The sequence below is a fragment of the Larus michahellis genome, unplaced genomic scaffold, assembly GCF_964199755.1.
Source record: "Larus michahellis unplaced genomic scaffold, bLarMic1.1 SCAFFOLD_117, whole genome shotgun sequence".
NCBI lineage: Eukaryota > Metazoa > Chordata > Aves > Charadriiformes > Laridae > Larus > Larus michahellis.
The window spans coordinates 198626-210622 of NW_027436403.1; positions in this window are offsets into that span (position 1 = coordinate 198626).

Consider the following 11997-nt stretch of genomic DNA (forward strand, 5'->3'; position numbering starts at 1 on the left):
TTTTGGACAGTGACCATCACTGGAGGAGGTTCACCAGGTTGAAGAAGCCCATCTCCCCCACCGGCCCCACACAGGGCACGTGCTTTAGGCCCCAGTCCTCAAAAATAAGAAATTCCAACTGAACTCAAGAAAACAGATTTCGGCATGAGGGGTGCATGACTGTGGAGTGTCCTGTCGTGGAGATACTAAAAACCAGCCTGGACGTCTTCTTAAGTGACCTGCTCTGGCTGACTCCCTCTAGGGCAGGGGGATTGATCTAGATGATCTCCAAAGATCCCTTTCAATCTACATGATTCTGTGAGGACATTGCAGTCCAGCAATGTCTCGGGTAGATGCTTGTGAGGTGCCTTCTGCCTGAGAACCCAACAGGCCAGCAGCAGGCCAAGGTCTGGCATGTTGATTGTGAGGTCACCGCTGCTCTAACAGCGGGCATCTGCTTTGGATGCTATTTTGGGGTCACCCCTGTTTCTGCAGGTGGCAGGCCAACCCCCGGCTCAAGGCTGGGTTCGGTGCCTACGAGGCTGTTCCTTCATGAGTACCTGACAGGCCAGCAGCAGGCACATGGTGTGGATGTTGGTTAGGAGGTCAGTGCTGCCACAATCTCTGATAGGCCAGAAGCAGGCAGCTATTGATTTGGAAGTCACGTCTGCCTGCGCCCTTGATAGCCCCGCAGCAGGCGAATGGCCTGAATGCCAGTTGTGAGGGTGCTGCTGCCTGAGGACCTGAGAGACCATGAGCAAGCTCCTGGGTGTTTGAAGGCCTGTGTTCCAGAGCACCCTTTAGGCCTGCAGAGGGTTGATGACCAGGCTTGGTTCCTGTGAGGTCCCAAGTACGGGACATGCCAGCAGCATGGGTATGAATGCAACACACAGGATGGACCATGCCAGCATGTATGGAACATGCCAACAGCTAGAGTTTGCTTCTGAGGTTATGGTTCCTTGGGCACATGATTGTCCACCAGCAGGCCCCATGACTGGGGTCTGTGTTTGTGAGGTCATTTCCTTCTGAATACATTTTTAGGCCAGGATGTGGCTTGTGTCTTCGTCTGGTGCCTGTGAGGTCTCTTCTTCCTGGAAACTTTCCTGGACTCTTCCGTAGGTGGTGGGACGTCCACACTAATGGTCCCAAGGCTTCAGCCAGCTTTTGCCTTCCCAGCAGTGAAATGTCTTGGGATTTCTGGACTCACTGGAGGGATTTCCAGCAGAGTCAAGATGCCTGGGTCCCTAACCCCAGTCCTGGATTTGGATGGGCATGGTGAGCGTGTGATGCCCATCCTGCAGGGAGGGCTGGTATCCTCCATCTTATGGCAGCCATTGTATTTCCTGCAGCAGCAGGATCCCTTTCCACAAGTCCTGCAGAAGGAGTTGGAGATGAGTCCATGTCTTTGTGTGTCAAGGAGCAGAGTGTGAGGGTGGACAGACGTCAGTGAGTGTCTGGAACTGCCAGGGTGAGAGCAAGGTGGGGAAGGGAGATGGGTGTCTCCAGCCGGCAGGGAAAAAGAAGCAGCTGTGGGACAGGATAGGACAAGCTGTGGTGGAGATGGCAAAGGGCACTGGCAAGGCTGGAAGTCACCAAGAGAACGCAAGTCTTTGTCCCCTGGGGCACAGCAATGGTCTCTGCCACCAAGGCCTGTGAGGAGACATGTTGTCCTAAGGCACTGGGGGGGCCTCCTCCTGGCCTCCCTGCACACCCCCAGCAAGGCTGGGCACTGTCCCACCGGTGTCCTTCACTCAGCATCACACCCCCCACACAGGACGGCCAACCTCCCCAACCCCACCATGGCTCTCATCGGCCACCTGGGACTTGCATCCCTTTTCCTTCCATCACACTTCTCCACCGCAGTCTGCAGCTGGGTCTTGCTCAAGGCACAGCTTGAGATACAGGCCTTTCTAGCACAGCTGCCGGATTGGCCAACAATGGTGACACTCATCTGCAGCTGTTACTCTCAAAGAAGGAAGAGCTGGACATGGATGTGAAAACCAGTGTCAGCCCTGGCTGTCGTGACCATGACATAATTAGGTCTCACCTCCCAAGGGGAAGGGGAATAGAAGAGTGCAGATGCCAGACCTCAGAGGAGCAGACTTTGGCCTAGTCTTGGGACTTTTCTGGGGGGAGCCCGTGTGAGCAGCACAGAAGGGCAGCAGAGCTCGGTACAGCAGTTCTTCAAGGACAGTGTCTTTCAAGTATGAGAGTGTGCAGAACAGTCATCAGGACAACAGGCAGAGCTATCAGGAGAGAAGCCTGGGGAAACAGGAAAGTGATGGGGAAGCTCCATAGAAAAAAGGAAACATGCAAGAGGCAGATGTAAGGATTAAAAAGAAAAAAAAAAAGGTAGAATTCAGAAATAGAGTTGGATTTAGGAAAGTCCGAGCTCACACAGAGCTAGAACACGTGCAAAGGAGTTCAAGGGCACAAGGATGAGCTGTTCCTCCTTCAGGAACAGTTAAAGAAGGAACAAAGATATTGTATGGCCACTGTTGAATTTGCTAACTGCAGGTGCGGTGGGGATGGCCAAGGGCCGTGGTGGGGCTTTGACACCCCAACAGAACAGAGACCCTTGTCCGCTCAGCTATGGCTTCTGTCTCTTCCACTGAGACCCAGGAGAGGACACCAGGTCCTTACAGCTCCAGTGCCTTCTTGCCTCCTCACCCACCCTCCACAGAGCCTGGGAGGTGTCCTACTGCTGACCTGCACCTGGCACCTCATCACTCCCACATCACCCAAAAAGAGCCCAGAGCATCTCAAGAGGCAATGGACATCCCTCCCCAGGGGATGGGCATCCAGGCTTGGCCATCCTGCTTGGTGAAGAACATCAAGGCCTTTCACAGTGATTTCCACATTTACATTTCTTCCCAGACCAAGTGTCTCTGACTTTCTGCTTCACCAGACCACAGGGGCAGGAACTTTGTTTGCTCCTTCTCTCCATGGTCTCTTCGGTGACGGACTGCAGCAGGGTCTGGTAACACCCTCAGAAACCTGGAGGTTTGCTTTTACTTCTCGAGAGGCTTGCTCAGTCTTTCAGGATCTGCAGTTCAGGAACTCGGCACCAGAGGGCTCATCTCCACGTAAAACACCATGAGGAGCCACGTCTGGGCAAAAGTTTCCTTTAGTCTTCAATTCTTCTGTGGCTCATTAGAGAGATTTCAGGAGAGCAGTCAAAATGAAAGGATGTCCAAGCAAAGAGGCCAAGTGAATGAAATGTTTGATTTTGAAGAGCCAGTTCTGCATTAATCCAAACGTTTTTTGCATTACCAGAATGTCTTCAGAAAGAGTCTGCACCCTCTAGACCCATGTGGATGGACTGGCACAGCCACCCCCAGCAGGGGGAATGCCCATCTCCTAGGCTGAGGCACACAGTCAAGATGCAAACCTCTGCAGTGCCCACTTGTTGCAGGCCTCCAGGCAGAGTGTGACTCGTTTCGCATGACCCTCTGAGCCTCTACCAACTCATTTTGCATGTTCTCCCCATCCCTGCAACTCTCAAGCCTCTGGGAGCTTTGGCTTTGCCATCCTCCCCCCATCCTGGGGACAGGTTTCCAAACGCCTCCTCTGCAGCTTCCCCTCTTGCACCTCCTGTGTGCTGCCTTTGTGCCCTGCCGCCCAGTCACTTTATACCAGCAGCCTCCTGAGATGAGTGTTTCCCTTCATGGGCATTCCAAGACATCATTCTTGTGCTTGGAGGAGCCTGTGCTGCAACGCCTATAGGATTTCCCCAGCTCCTTCACCCTTCAAAGCTGCTTGCCATGGCACCGCTTGGCTCAGTCCCCCCAGTACATCAAAAGTCTTCTCCTCTGGAGCCACCCATGCGTGTTCCTCTGCTGGCCTTCCTCACTCCCTTTTGGCATCTGGGAGCCCGCTAGTTCCTGGTCACTCCAGCAAGGCTGACACTTGTTATCACATCCCTGACCAGCCCTTCCTTGTTGGCCAGGACCAGGTCTAGGTGAGCATCACCCTTCCTGGCCCACCAGGCAGCTCTGCTAAGAAGGTGTGTCAAGATCCTCCAGGCTGCTGGCACCTTGTTTCTTTGCCTGGCCAGTGAATGCCTGGGCAATTACTGTTCCCCACAGGGCCCCGCTCACTAACCTGCAGACTTCTTTGAGTTCCTTTTGTTTGGGGGGTTGGAAGGGGGCGGGGGATGGGGATGGGCAGGGCGGGGTGGGTGCGTGAGGGGGGCTCGCACAAGCCCTGCCCTGCAGCTGGGTCTCAGTCCTGCTCCCCCTCTGTAGCTTCTTGCTTGAGGTAGTTTAGATAAAATGTCGGTCACAGAATCAGCTCAAAATAATACATTCCGATAACATTGTGGTTAAGCTTTTTGTCAAACAGGAGTTCCCATGTTGGTGTAGCAAGATAACATTGTGGACATGTCTCTTCTGGTTAAACAGGGAGTTCTCAAGACTGCCACAATGGGTTCGTTCCTCTTGCTTAACTTGTTTGATCAGCAAATCACCTTTAGTTACTTATTACAATCCCCCCCTTCTTTTATTTATAAGTGATTTGCTGATCAAACCTAGACAATACCTCACAAGCTGCATCTAATTCAGGATTTTCGTTCGGTATAATTTTCATTTCCAGTTCTGATTGCTTCATCACCATTAGCTGCACTTTTTCTAACCTGCTTTCAACAAAGGTTACAAATTTATTAATGACACAGGGTCCAAAAGTCAGAGCCAATAGCAACATCATGAGGGGTCCCGCCAAAGTAGAAATTAAGGTAGTCAGCCATGGTGACTGATTAAACCAAGATTCATACCAGGAGGACTGAGCCTCTCGCTCTCGTTTTCTTTTCTCTAATCCCTCTCTCAGTTTAGCTAACGAATCTCTTACTACCCCTGTATGGTCAGCATAAAAGCAACGTTCTTCACCTAGGGCAGCACATAATCCTCCGTTTTGCAAGAACAAAAGGTCCAATCCTCTTCGATTCTGTAAAACTACTTGCGACAATGAGGTCAATGATTTCTCTAAATAGGAAATAGATTTTTCTATTCGGGCCAAATCTTCGTCTACTGCAGCTCTTAGAGATGTTAGACTCTGCTGTTGTTGCACCAAGGAGGTTATGCCAGTGGCGGTCCCAGCAACCCCTAAACCAAGTAGAGTAGCTATAGTAATTGTAGATATTGGCTCTCTTTTGTTGATTTTATGTCCTAAATTGCTCCAATGTAAATACATAGTTTCTTCCCCATGTAAGAGGATTCTAGGTACCACAGTAACCTGTACACAAAATTCTGAGATATTTTTCTTGAGAACAGCAGCGGACAAACACGGTGTTAATCCGGTTATGGGGCAGACCCACCATGCCCCAGGACTAGGCAGAACCCATGTAGTATTCGATGTAAAGTTTGGGTTGATGTTCATTTTCTAAAGTCATGGTAATCAATACCATTAATAGGATACCAGCTTTCATTTCCCCACTGTTTAGTACCTCTCTGCCTTCCTCGTCTACTCTTTTGCAGAGAGCAACGGGATATCAAGATCTTCTCGGCAGCAGCAGATAGTCTTCAGGGTAATTTTGCTGTTATCCTGTCAATGATTTCCAAGGTCTAAAGAGTTAGTTATCTCTCAAATATATTTCCACCTATGTGGTTGTTGTGCCCGTTTCCAGGCGAATCTTATAGCACACTGTCTTAAAACTCTATACCAGTCTGTTTCATATACTTCCCAAAGTTCAGGTACTGACAGTTCCCATCCACAAAAGAATTTACGAATTTCCACTGGATCCTCTGGTCCCCCGGCACGTATCAAATCACTGCGACATTTCATACAGTAGGGTTGTCTCTTAAATGAAACGCAGGACCAATCTCTATTACAATTTAGACATCGGCAAACAACCCAACATAAATGTCCGGAAGTAGGGTGTTCTAAGCAGGGTATTCCCCAGAGATCTCCTATTCTGGGTGATTCGGGTATCTCCGTCTCTGTTTCGCAACAAAATGGAAAAACCTGGGGAGTTCCTGTTAGTTTGTATAATCCACCCCCCCCCGTTTGGTCCGGTATCCTTTCTTCACTCCACTCTTCACTCCTCCTTTTCCCTGGGTGTTAATTAAGCCTCTCTCTTCCCAAATTTTTCCAGAAGTATGTACCACCCCAAAGGTATACTTTGCATCTGTATAAATAGTTCCAATTTTATTTTCTAAGAGCTTTAATGCCCTTAGCATAGCATATAACTCACACGCTTGTGCGGACCAGGCTTTACTTAATGGTCCTGATTCTTTTACCTTAAAAGTATACCCATCCACAATAGCATATCCTGATTTCCGTTGTCCTTCAAGCACTCGTGAGGAGCCGTCCACAAATAATTTTTCTCCTTCGTCTAATTCATCGTCTTCTAAGTCCTCCCTTATTTTAGTCTGCAAATTTATTAGTTGGAGGCAGTCATGTGTCAAATCTTCTTTAGGTTCTCCGTATAAAAATTGGGCAGGATTCTGAATAGGAGTGGTTTCCATTTCTAGTCGAGGGGAGTTAATTAAAATTCCGTCATATTTTAGCAATCGACTATCTGTAAGCCACTTATCAGCCCGTTGTTGCAATACTCCTCGAATGTTATGGGGGGTGTATACTTTTAGTTCACCTCCTAAGGTGACTTTTCCAACTTCTTCTACTACTAATGCAGTGGCCACTGTTGCTTGCAAGCAGGTGGGCCACCCGCGGCTTACAGGACCCAGTATTTCAGAGTAATATCCTACAGGCTTTCTCTGCCCTGCCCATCCTTGGGTCAGAACCCCATAAGCTGTCCCGTTATCTACATTGATAAAGAGTTGAAAGGGTTTACGGATATCGGGTAAACTGAGGACAGGTGCTTCTACCAGATCTCTTTTTATATTTTCCCAACGATTCTCATCTTCAGGGGACCATTTTACCAAGCCGTTTTTAGTTAATTTTTTGTACAAGAATTTTACTTTACTGCTGTAATTTTCTATCCACTGTCGACAATACCCTAATAATCCCAATAACTGTCTTATCTGTCTTTTATTAGTGGGCGCTGTTAGAGACAAAATTCCTTTTACTCTTTCAGGATCTAATTTCTTGTGTCCCTTTATGAGCCAATGCCCCAAATATTTTACCTCTTCTTCAGTAAACTGTAATTTGGACTTAGAAACCTTTAATCCCTTGAGGCCTAAAAAGTTCAATAATTTGATGCTCTCATTTCTGACTCCTTCTTGAGTTTTTCCAGCGATCAATAAATCATCCACGTATTGTATTAGAATTAGTCCCTGACTTAATTCATAAGATTCCAGTAGCTGTTCCAGAGCTTGTCCAAACAAGTCCGGAGACTCTGTAAATCCCTGGGGCAAAACGGTCCACCGTAATTGTTGTTTTCTATGGGTCTTGGGGTTCTCCCACTCGAAAGCAAAATAGTCCCTACATTTTCCTTCCAAGGGACAAGCCCAAAAAGCATCTTTTAAATCTATAACACTATACCATTTATAATCTGGACTTAACTGATTAAGTAGAGTGTGCGGGTCAGCCACCACAGGGAACCGGGTAATGGTTCGTTCATTTACGGCTCTCAGATCTTGTACTAAACGATAGGACCCATCCGGCTTCTTTACAGGCAATATGGGAGTATTGTGGGGAGACAGAGAGGGTTCCAAAAGCCTCTCAATTACTGGCTGCAACCCTTCTCTCCCCTCTCTAGAGATGGGATACTGTTTTATCCTAATTGGCCGGTCTGGGTCTTTTATGGAGACCGTGATCGGTTTGATATTTAATTTTCCCACCGACCCTGGGCTATACCAAGTTTCTGGATTAATCTTGGCTTCATCTTCCGCAGTTAATAAGCATAATCTTACTTTTAATTTCTCTTGCTCTACTTCCAAATTGATTCCTAATTCCACCATCAGGTCTCGTCCCAAGAGGTTATACTCAGCTTCTGGGACCAATAAAAATGTTCCCACTCCATATTTATTTGGGGCTTCTATTGTTACATTCCTTATCAGGGGCACCTTCAAAGGTTCCCCCTTTGCACCAATTACTTGGAGTTTATCCTTTGATTCAACACATCCAGATGGTAACTTTTGGACTGTTGATCTTTCGGCACCCGAGTCCACAAGGAACTCGAACACTTCCTGCTGAGGACCCAATTTCAATTTTATCAAGGGCTCGGTAACCTTAGGGGTCCCCAGCAAATAGAGCCCCTGACCCCCCTAATCTTCCTGAAAAATCTCCTCATCCTGCCTTCTTTTCCGACAATTTCTCTGTAGATGTCCCTTCTTGCGACAATAAAAACATTCTATGTCCTGCGAACTAAATCTTCTTCTTCTCGGTTCTACTGGGCCCTTCCGGGGACTTTCTCCTCTCCTGCCCTGATTTAGTCCTTCCCTTACAGCTGCCATCAGGATTCTGGCTTGTTTCTTCTGATTTTCTTCTTCCCTTCTCACATACACCTTCTGAGCTTCTCGTAATAATTCATCTAACCCCCTTTCCTGCCAGTCTTCTGTTTTCTCTAACTTTTTCCTGATATCTGTCCAAGATTTAGCTACAAATTGAGTTTTCAGCAGGGCTGGACCCACTTGGCTATCGGGGTCTAACCCAGAATATAGCTGTAAACTTTTTCTCAATCTTTCCAGCCATTCGGTGGGGGTTTCATCTTTCTTTTGTTGTTCATTAAAGGCCTTATTAATATTTTGCCCTCTGGGTACAGAATCTCTAATCCCCTGAATTATCATATCCCGGAGATCAATCATGTTATTTCTATGTGCGGGGTCTTGATTGTCCCAATTGGGCCGCTGTAAGGGCCATTTTACATCTCCGGCGGGACCATGCTGATGCCTCTGGTCCCAATGCCTCATGCCTGCCGTTCTGATCATTCCTCGTTCTTCGTTTGTGAACAAGATCTTTAAAATAGACTCCATCTCGTCCCAAGTATAAATGTTAGGCCCGAGGAATTGATCAAAACGTTCTGCTACCCCTAATGGGTCCTCTAACAAGTGTCCCATTTCTTTCTTAAATTCCCTCACATCCCCGGAGCTGAGGGGTACAGATACAAATCCACCTCCGGGTTGTGGTCCCCCCATAGCAGTCTCCCTTAAGGGATACAACAAGTTTTCCTCCCTCCTTCCTCTAGTTTGACTTCTAGTTATTCTTCGATTAGAAGGAGGAGCCTCTTCCCCAGGTTCTGTGGGGGCTGTTGGAGGGAGATCTTGCTCAGGACCTTGCGGAGGGGGGACATAGGGTGGGGGAGACGCTGGAGGTTCGTCTACATCCCACCTTTTCTTTCTATCAGTTTTCTTTTCTTTTAATGGAAACAAATTAGCGGCCTGAGCCGTGCCCAGGATCCATAAAAAGGCATATTCACTCTCCTCCTTACTAAATGGTCGTTTGTTGTTACCATATATGTTTAATTGTTGGCATATCCAATCCTCTAAGGATCCATGAATTGGCCAATATAAATCTTTTCTTATCTGTTTTCTTCCCCATACCTCCATACAATAATAGACCAATTTCTCCTTGGACTTCCCTTTTCGAGAAGGGGAACTATCCCAATATCGAATCATTAGGCCTAACGGGCTATCTTGGGGTATATCGGGGAGCCCACCCCCACCCCGTATCTCCTGCATGGAACCAGAAGTCCTACTTTTCTTCTGTCCCATCTTCCGAAAGTGCCTTCTTTCACTCAAAATTCACTCACTTCCCTCCGTTCGTGGCCCACGCCCTCGCGGACAATGGGAACTGCACTATTAGGAGGTCCACACTCACTTCGTCCGGTGGGCTACTAAGCCCAGTGGACGTCTCAGTCACTCGCACCCAGGTACCCAATCCCCGACCGAACGGAACCGCAATATACTTACTCACTCCCGAGTCTTCGTCCGGCTCTTCGTGCACAAAAATTACGGGGAACTGCAGTATCTCCTTTCTCTTTTCTTTTTGCTTTCCTATCTCAGTTCGGAAAATCCAGGTGAGCTAAGTCGGAATCTCCTCCGGGACCATCCGAAGATGGGGCGCCCTCCCAGAGTTGAATTCCGAGTCGGCTGTCTGGATCCGAGTCACGGCACCAAATTTGTTATAGTTGAATTTAAAATAAATCGAGTCCAAAATAGATTCAATAAATATTTATTGAGGTAGGAAGGCAAAAGCAGCGCTGGGCGTCCGGGGAGTCGCAGCTCCACCAAAGGCTCGCAAATTCAAGCAAGCTGAGCAGCTCTTTTTATCTTCACAGAGGTCGGTTTCGACATCTTCGGTACGCCCCTCTGTAGCTTCTTGCTTGAGGTAGTTTAGATAAAATGTCGGTCACAGAATCAGCTCAAAATAATACATTCCGATAACATTGTGGTTAAGCTTTTTGTCAAACACGAGTTCCCATGTTGGTGTAGCAAGATAACATTGTGGACATGTCTCTTCTGGTTAAACAGGGAGCTCTCAAGACTGCCACAATGGGTTCGTTCCTCTTGCTTAACTTGTTTGATCAGCAAATCACCTTTCGTTACTTATTACACTGAGATGACTCAGTGCCTTAAAAGGATAATGTGAGGAAGGGTCTCCTTACCCGGACGACCACTGAGACACTCAGGCTTGTGCAGAAGTGTTTTACCAACGCAGCAGAATTTGATACGCGTGTGCAAAAGGACTATTCAGTCATCCTAATGAATACGTAAGCCTGGGTGGAGTTATGGATTAGGTAGGCGGAATAATGAGAATATTTTGTGTATAAATAACGGGTGAATATCCCTGGTAAGGGGTGCTAGGTTTGTGGGTTCTTCCCCCTAGCCCCCGACACCGAATAAAGCAATATCTCCTCTCTGAACGACTTTTGGTTTTGAGGGCTTTTATTGATGGTGTGGGGGAGGGTTTGGGGGGTTGGAAGGGGGCGGGGGATGGGGATGGGCAGGGCGGGGCGGGGTGGGTGCGTGAGGGGGGCTCGCACAAGCCCTGCCCTGCAGCTGGGTCTCAGTCCTGCTCCCACCCCCTGAGACCTGCCACCCCGGGTGCCCCGGCAGGGAGGGTGGCTGCTGCTCTCAGCGGTGCCAATCGCTGCCCGTACCTGGACAGGATTCACACAAGGGTTGGTAGGGGCCAGGGGGGTGCCGAGGGCCTGCCAAGGAGGGGCTTGGGGGTGGGATCTGAGGGGGAATTTGGGGGGTGTGGGAGGGGGTGGGTGATGGTATGTGAGCGTTGGCACGAGGGCTTGTGGGGGGTGGAAGATTGGGGTGTGGGGAGGGGGCTGAGGTGGGGTTTAGGGGCTGGGGGAGTGAGGTAGATGTCACGCAAGGGGACTTTGCACGGGGGTTTGCATGAGCGTTCGTGGGGGGCTGGGGGTGCTGTGGGTAGTGGCGGGGGCTGAAGGGGCATGGGGGAGCTGAGGAGACATTTTGGGGCCTTGCGGGGACTGAGGGGCCCCAGAGTGATTTCAAGGGGACATGGGGGGCTAAGGGGACATTGGTGAGGGACTACGGGGGGCTGAGAGCACATTGGGGGGCATTTAGGGGGCATTCTGGGTGGCTGAGGTGACACTGGCGGGGGCGAGGGGGCCTGAGGGCACCCATAGACTGCCCCGCACGCTCTCAGGAGAAACTGAGGCACGCACGAGCCTTGAGGGGGGTGGTGGGGGGTGTCCTGGAGGGCCCCAGGCGTCCGGGCGACCCCCGTCCCTCCTCACTTCCCCCCCGCTGCCGGGGCGGGGGCACCCGGACGCCTGGGTCCCCTGGAGAGGAGCAGAGCAGCAGAGCGAGCACAGCAGGGGCGGGGGGGTGTCCCCAGATTTGGAGGGGGGCCCACATGGGGGGCGGGGGCCTATCTGTGGGAGAGTTCCCATAGATTTGGGGGTTGCTTTTGGGGGTGGTGAGGGACAAATTTGTGGGTGCCGAAATTTGGGGTGGATGGCAAATGTGGAGGGCCCCATAGAGTGGAGGGGGTGCCCTATAGAGTGGGAGGGGGTCGCCAGCTGGGTACCAAAGAACACCCCCCGGCCCCCAAACTGGTCCCCACCCAGCCCTGGGAACAACCCCCCCGGCCTTGTTGCCTCCCCCAGGCCTTGGATCCCATCTCTTGGAAGTGCCCGACCGC